Source organism: Marmota monax, unplaced genomic scaffold (assembly GCF_021218885.2).
Source record: "Marmota monax isolate L192 unplaced genomic scaffold, Marmota_monax_Labrador192_F-V1.1 WCK01_AAM20220418_F8-fsc00307, whole genome shotgun sequence".
Taxonomy (NCBI): Eukaryota; Metazoa; Chordata; class Mammalia; order Rodentia; family Sciuridae; genus Marmota; species Marmota monax.
Genome location: NW_026695211.1, coordinates 221,584 through 230,271, shown reverse-complemented (window position 1 = coordinate 230,271; position 8,688 = coordinate 221,584).

Here is an 8,688-nt window from a genome sequence, read left to right as displayed (position 1 = left end):
TAACTGAGTCTATACTAACCCTCCAGAATCAACTGGACTCCTTAGCCTCTGTGGTCCTATAATAAAACAGCTATGGACTGGACCTGTTAATAGCAGAGAAAGGCAGACTTTGTCTATACCTACAGGAGGAATGCTGTTTTTATGTCAATCAATCTGGTATAGTCAAAGACGAGATAAAACAACTCCAACAGGACCTTGAAGGTCAGAAACAACAGCTCTCCTCTGTTGGAGGATGGCAGTTAAGTAACCCCCTTCTTCAGTAACACTTTCTTTCCTGACCCCTTTCCTTGTCATAGGCCTTTTACTAATGTTTGCCCCCTGCATCATTAAATTTGTTCAAGACCAGATTCAAAAAAATCTCTAACCAAACATTTCTAAAGTGCCTTCTCTATGCCAAACATCATTATAGACACTTTGGATTCATGTGATGTTTGACAGAGACCCACATGACGTTCTCCATCAAACCCACAGACAACTGTGCTTGCACCCATTTCCCCCCTCTTTACTTCCTTATAGAAAGGGCATCTCTCTTACTGAAGGCTGCTATTGTACTTGTGCTCTGGATCCCAGCTCCTCCCTTGGGCATTTTATCTTGTCCTTTCATTAGCAACAAAAATATGCATGTGACTCTCCCATTGCTAACACAATAACAACTTCCCCCTACATCATTCTCTGGGTCCTACACCCTTTTTCTGCTCCCCTTTCAAATGAAAAAAAATATATATGCTTTTTTACTAAGGATTGAACCTAGTAGTAGTCTACCACTGAGCTACACTCCCAGCACGTGTTTTTTTTTTTTTTTTTTTTCAGCAGGGTCTTACTAATTTGCTGGCCTCAAACTTACCATCCTCCTGCCTCAGCCTCACAAGAGGCTGGAATTACAGGCATGCATTACTGTGCTCAGTTTCTTGACCCTCTTTGAATTTTCTATACCAAACTATCAAGTACAGTGGATTCTACTTTTGAATTTGTCCTCATTGTCTTCTCTCTTTTCATCTCAACTGCCACCACCTCATTTTATATTGCCATCATCTCTTGCCAGAGATTACTAAACAGTCTGCTCACCAATTTCCTTGTTGCCAGTTTTGCTTCCCTCCCATTATGCTTTACCTTCTTACAGAATTCTCTTGCATGAAATTTTCACTGGCTCTCTATTTGCAGTGAAACTAAAGCCTATCATGTCCTTAATGTATTTCTAAAACTTGGCCTCTACCAACCTTCTCAATTGAAGGCTTCCACTGTATGCTTACAAAATTCAGTAATGCTTAGCATATTTACTGGTTCAAAACCAAATGGCATTTTTTTTCTTACACATTACTAAAGAGAAAAACTGTCTTATTGACTGCTGCATTCCCAGAACGAAGAACAGTTCCTGGCACATAGTAGGTGTGTAGTAAGTATTTATTAAATGAACAAAAAACTATATGTAACCAGGTGTGGTGGTGCACATCAGCACATCAATACTCCTAGCAATTTGGAGACTAAGGGAAGATGGATTACAAGTTAGAGGCCAGCCCAGGCAATTTAGGAAGACACTGTCTTAAAATAAAAATTAAAAAATAAAAAATAAAAAAAGAAAGCTGGGGATGTAGCTGAGTGGGAGAATACCTCCCTAGTGTGCCTGGGTCCCTGGGTTCAAGACTCAGTAAAGGGTGGGGAGGGAGGGAGGGAGGGAGAGGGAGAGGGAGAGGGGGAAAGAGAGGGAGAGAGGGAGAGAGGGAGAGAGGGAGAGAGGGAGAGAGGGAGAGAGAGAGCGACAGACGGAGAGCGAGGGAGAGCTAGACATAGAGAGAGAGAGAGAGAGATTGTATGTATCAGTTCTAGTGACTGAAGAATGGTAACAAGCAGGGAAAAAATGGAACCATTTTTATCCAATACACATCTCTTAGTATAACATACGTACAAGGTTCATATTGTAAAATATGGTAAGTTAAGCCTGATGTGACGGCATGCACCTGCAATCTCAATGACTCAGAAGGCAAAATTGTAGCATTGCAAATTTGAGGCCAGGCTGGGCAATTTAGTGGGCCCATCTCAAAATAAAAAAGGGCTGGGTGGCCTCAGTGGTAGGGTGGCCCTAAGTTCAATTCCTAGTTACACACACACATACTCTCACACACACCACGCCACTTAATTAACTTCTTTTAAACTGATGATTTACTATAAATAGGAAAAATTATTAAACTTTTATAAGAAAATATAAATTCATGGTATCTTCATTATACCTTATTTTTGAAATTTAAATTATGATGGTAAAAATTAATAAATGTATTTGAACAAGTGAACAAGGAATTCAGCACTCTGTACTTCATCATTATATAACTAAAACACACGAAGATACTTTTAAAAATCAGGATATCTGTTCTAAAGACAGATTTTTTTCAACCTTTAAAAACTAGTCTTAAATAACCCTCAGAGGAATTAAAAGTTTTGAAATTTATGAAGCAAAAATATTTCAAATTAAGAAGTTGATGAAAACAGTATTTTTCAATAATGACATATGTTAAGTATAATCTTCAGATTACTTATCTGTATTATTTAGGAATGAGAAACATTATTTCTATAAAAATAAAAACACTTTAATGAAAAAATACATGAGCCATATACTTACTTTATTGTATTACTGGATTGAGAAAGTAAAATAATAAATAGTTGCCTCCTATACAAATAAGAATTATTTTTCAAACAATAGATAATTTCACTAATTATATTTATTCTCTCCAAAGAAAAAGATTCACACTTTTCCTTAGTTGGTATGAAATATCTTTGAAGATTACCATCTCCTTGGGAGGACTTGTTAATCATTTGGGGAAAACAAATATAAGGCTATATCCCTATTTTGCACCAACATTAAAATATATTATATGTGGGTTAAAGAGTTAAATGTTTGAAACAAATCATGTTTGTGAATATTTATAAATCTTGGGGTGGGTAAGGCTTTCAAAATGTATCATCAAAGGTGGAAGACATAGGCAAGAAATGGCATATCAGGGTATATAAAACATAAAGATAGCATTACACTTAAAGTTATAATATATTCACATGACAAATCAAATGGTACAGTTGAGTGTATGAGAAAAGCGGTAAGAAAATAGTCACTTCTATGAAAAATGTGCAAAGAATGTGGATAAACAAAAAAGTCCCATAATAGCCAATTGACACATTTTAAAATGTTCAACATTTTTCCTAATCAAAGAAGTACAAATTAAAGTATGAGGTCATTTTTGCATACCCAATTAACAGATAAAAATTCAAATGTAACAAGGCAATATATATGTATATGTATATGTATATATATATATATATATATATATATATATATATATATATATAACTTTATTCCTACTTTAAGATAGAAATGCTCCCTCTAGAACTTTCCTAAGATTTTTCTGGAATTATATATAATCATAAATATGGAAAAAGACTTAAAAGATTTAATTGTAAGGATATTCCTAGTGACTTATAAATGTTTAAAAACTGGAAAGAATAGGAATTGATTAAATTATAGCATATTTTGCATAGTGATATTATATGATCATTGAAATAACATTGGAATATTAATAACATGGAAAAATGATTGTAATAATACATTGTCAAGTTTAAGCAGCAGTTTACTGGTTCATATATAATATAATCCTATTTTTTCAATAAATCACTATTTTCATTAACTTGTTTTCTATAATACACTTGGTACTTCTTTTCTAGCAAGAAAGAAATTTTCCTATAAAGGCCACTCAAATTGCATTCTTTTTTTGGGGGAAGAGGAGTGCTGGAGATTGAACCCAGGGCTTTGTGCATGCAAGGCAAGCACTCTACCAACTGAGCTATATCCCCAGCCCTCAATTGCATTCTTTTTAAAATTCCAATTGTATTCTCTCCAAACAAACCCCTGATTACCTATATCTTTTTCCTAGAAATTTCCATGAATGATAAGGGGAGAAGTAAACATTCTATAAATTGCATAGTACTACCTACATTTTAGACTTCTGGTGATACGTAAAGCCTAGGGAAAAAAAAAATTAGAAGCCATTAAGGAATGGAATCAAAGGGGTCAAAAGGTAAGAAAAGAATCCTCTGAAAAAAGTATGACAGAGACTATAAGAGAAATTAAAATAGAGCCGGACACTGTGGTGCATGCCTATAATCCCAGTGGTTTAGGAGGCTGAGATAGGATAATCATGAGTTAAAAGCCAGCCTCAGCAACTTAGCAAGGTGCTTAGCACTTCAGCGAGACCCTGTATCTAATAAAGTATAAAAAAGGACTGCAGATGTGGCTCAGTGTTTAAGTACCCCTAGGTTCAATCCTCAGTACCAGGAAAAAAAAAAAGGAGTTAAAATAGGGTCTAAAAGTTTGAAGTTTATAAACACTCTAAAAATGTGAGTCTGGATTCATGACAAGCAACAAAGTAACAATTGTTCCAGTAAAATATGGGCAAAAGATGTAGATAAACAATCTACGAAAGGACAGACCTTTTTTTTTTCCAAAGTTTAATCTCTTTCTAATCAAAAAAAAAAAAAAAAAGAAAAAGAAAAGAAAATTTAAGTGAACACATAAAAAGAGCTTAGTTTGCAATACAATACCCCAAATCATGCACAGAGCAGAGGGTTTTGTGCTATCTGATTTGGTGGCCTCAAAGGATCAAGCTATCCTACTCCTTGGTCTATATCCAAAGCACTTAAAATCAGCATGCTACAGTGATGCAGCCACCTCAATGTTTATAGCAGCTCAATTCACAATAGTTAAACTGTGGAACCAACCTAGATGCCCTTCAATAGATAATTAGATAAACAAACTGTGGTATATATACACAATGAAATATTACTCAGCCATAAAGAAGAATGAAATTATGGCATTTACAGGTAAATGGACTGAGCTAGAGAACATCATGCTAAGTGAATTAAGCCAATTCCAAAAACCAAAGGCCAAATGTTTACTCTGATAAGTGGATACTGATCCATAATGGGGGTGGGGGGCAAGGGAAGAATGGAGGAACTTTGGATTGAGCAGAAAGAAGAGAGGAGAGGGGAGGAAGTGTGTGTGTGTGCAGGGGAGATGGTGGGATGAAGCAGACATTATTATCCTATGTATGGGTATGACTGCATGAATGGTGTGACTCTACATCATATTCAACCAGAAAAATGAAAAGTTATGCTCCATTTGTGTAAAAATAAAATTAATTAATAAAAAAGGGATATCCTGCCCAAATTCTCTCCAATAATTATTTGCTGCAGTGTCTCCTTCTGTTAAGCTATTGTTTTCATAAAACCAGATTTAAATATTAGTTATGTTACCATCAATGAACATTCCCTTGAACACAGGTTATTTTTTGACCAGTTTCTTTTTCTTTCTTTCTTTCTTTTTCTGGTACCAGGGATTGAACTCAGGGGCACTCAACCACTGAGTCACATCCCCAACTCTATTTTGTATTTTATTTAGAGTCAGGGTCTCACTGAGTTGCTTATCGCCTTGCTTTTGCTGAGGCTGGCTCTGAACTTGCAATCCTTCTGCCTCAGCCTCCAGAGCTGCTAGGACTATAGGCATGAGCCACGGCACCTGGCTTATTTTGACCAGTTTCAATAAGCAAAATCCTTAACCAATAGCTTAAATATTGTGATTTTTGGTCCATTTTGATCAGGGGAAGAAATACTTAAAAGGACCAAGGCCAGCTGGATGCAGTGGTACAGGCCTATAATTCCAGCTACTTGGGGTGCTGAGGAAGAAGAATTGCAAATTTGAGACTAACCTGGATAACTTGATAAGACCCTGTCTCAAAATTAAAAAATAAATAAATAAATAAAAAGATCTGGTGATGCAGTGCAATGGTAGAATGATTGCATAGCATGTATAAGGCTCTAACCCAGCACCACAAAAAAGTGGGTGGGGTGGGGTGGGCAAGGCCTGGAAGATACTCTGGAAAACCAGAACCAGTCTGAAAGCACTGGAAATCTCGAAGGCATACCAAAATAAGGCAGCACCTAACACTAATGAGGACTGAACTATCAGGACAAAGCATATCATAATTCTGTATTCTGAAAATAAGTCATTTAAGTATATAACACTTGAGTATGCTAGGTACCATATTAAGAACTTTAAATTTTTATTCAATAATCTTATAATGAAAAATACTATCATGTCTATTTTAAGTATAGTTAAGTCTACATAGAAAAATAAGTCTGGGTTCCTTACTTTATACCATATCTTTTAGGAGTTAAAGATCTCCTTGTGCAGGGCCGGGGGTGGCTTAGCTGTAGAGCGCTCACCTGGCATGTGCGAGGCCCTGGGTTCGATCCTCAGTATCACATATAAATAAATAAAATAAATGTATTGTGTCCAACTACAACTAAAAAATAAATATTAAAGGGGGTTGGGGGGTTATGGCTCAGCGGTAGAGCACTCGCCTGGCACGTGCAAGGCCCTGGGTTCAATCCTCAGCACCACATAAAAATAAATAAATAAATAAAAAGTTATTTAAAAAAATCTCCTTGTGAAAGTACAACTCTAAAATAGAGAAGAAAATGTAGAATATTATTATGACTTTGGGACAGGATAGGGCTTTTTAAATAAGATGCACAAAACACAAATAATAAACCAAGAAATTAATAAATTTGACTGTATCAAACTAAAGATCCTACTCAACAAAGGACCTCATAAATAAAATTAACAGATGTATAATAGCCTGTGAAAAATCCTTTGCAACATTTTTTTTTCCCTGCTACTGAGGATCAAACCCAGGGAATCTGTGCAAGCTAGGCAAGTGCTCCACCACTAAGCTAAATTGCAGCCCTTTTCTATAAACTTTGAGGCAGAGTCTGGGTAAGTTGCCCAGGCTGGCCTCAAACTTGTGACACTCCTGCATCAGCCTGCTGAATAGATCTGCAACATCTTAAATGGGCAAGAGATTGATATCTGGAACATGGGTTCTTTTGTGGATTTATAAAATATAACAAATACTTTAGGCTTTGTGGGCTATACAGTCTCTGCTGCAATTGCTCAACTCAGCCATTGTAGAAAAAAAGCAGTCAGACAATATGTAAATGAATGAATGTGGCTGTGTTCCAATAAAATTTTATTTACAAAAATCCATAGTAATCAGGATTTGGCTTACAAGCTGTAGTCTGTTGACCAATGATTTAGAATATATAAGGAATTCCTATGGATCAATAAGAGAAATTAGGACACCCAGTGGAAAGCTGGGCAATGGATATTAATGAGCAACTGGCAGAATGAAAAATCGAAATGGACAAATAAGTATATGGGTGTGCAACTTTAAGAATAATCTAGGAAGCCAGGCACAGTGTTGCACACCTGTAATCCCAGCAGCTGGGAAGGGAGGCAGAGGCAGGAAGATAGCAAATGCAAAGCCAACCTCAGCAAAATCGAGGTGCTAAGCAACTCATCGAGACCCTGCTCTAAATAAAAAATAGGGCTGGGGATTTGGCTCAGTGTTTGGGTGCCCCTGAGTTCAATCCCTGGTACCTGCCCCGCCATGAAAAAGGAATAATTTAAGAAACATAAATTGCTTAGAATTGTCAATTTATATCCAATAGATTTGTCAAAACCTGGAAGTCATATAATTTAGTAGGAGATAAGGGTATAGGAAAACATAGAAACCTCATGCTTTGTCCCTAAAAATGTCAATTATAAAAAAGCCATTATAGAGTACAATCTGGCAGTGCTAAAAAAATTGTTTCCACACTGCAATAAAGGGGAGCACTTTGATAAAGGGTAGCAGGCAGACTTATAGCATCACACATACATTGTTGTAACTAAAGAAAATATACACAATCTTCTTCTAACTTCACTACAGATGGACCAAAGTACCATCATAGATAACAGTAATATATAGATCAGCTGCTATAAATTACTTTACATCAATAGGTTTTAGAAGGGTGAAAATCTTAATATTCTTGCAATCTAAACCTTTTATAGTATAGCATTTCATATCTTTAAGAGGAGAGCTGGCTTTATGATAGCTGATTAATGGAATGCAAAATCCACTTGAATTTAAGATAAAGTGAGACTTCAGTTTTATACTGTGGAGGGTCAATTACAGAATTATATTCTTAGATCCTTCTGGGTTTTCCCTCTATTACAATGTAACACATCAATAGAAAAGTTTGAGAGGTATTCAGTTAATAAGACAGGACAATTATTGATTATCTGTTAATAGCTAAATAAACTTATTAAGGATTCCCCCCTTTAGTGGGAAATTGAAATATACAATATTATTAATTGTTTTGTAATTAGAATTACAACTTCCTTTAGACATTTTTCTCTACCTCCACTCTGAGTGTAACCTATTGTAGCACTAGATTCCGAAATAGTTTTTCCTTTCATTGAATTCATCTGACATGGCCTGATAAAATATACAATGGATTATTCAAATTAGTGTTTCCTAAATAGTAAGAGGAGTTCAGAAGTGTACTGATTAAAAAGGCTTTTCCCAAAGAAAGTGTATCTGCATACTTTGCCTTTACTTCAACTTTATTCTGGCGCTAAAAACCACCCCAGGTTAATATAGTTGTGAAATAATTGAATGTAATTGTTTTCCTCCCAGTCTTATCACAGGTACAAGTATTCAGTTAGACTAAAGTAAAGTATATAGTCAGGTTTTTGTTGCGGTGACCAAAATAGTTGAAAAGAATAACTTAAAGGAGAAAACAAAATTTAGCTCACAGTTCCAGAAG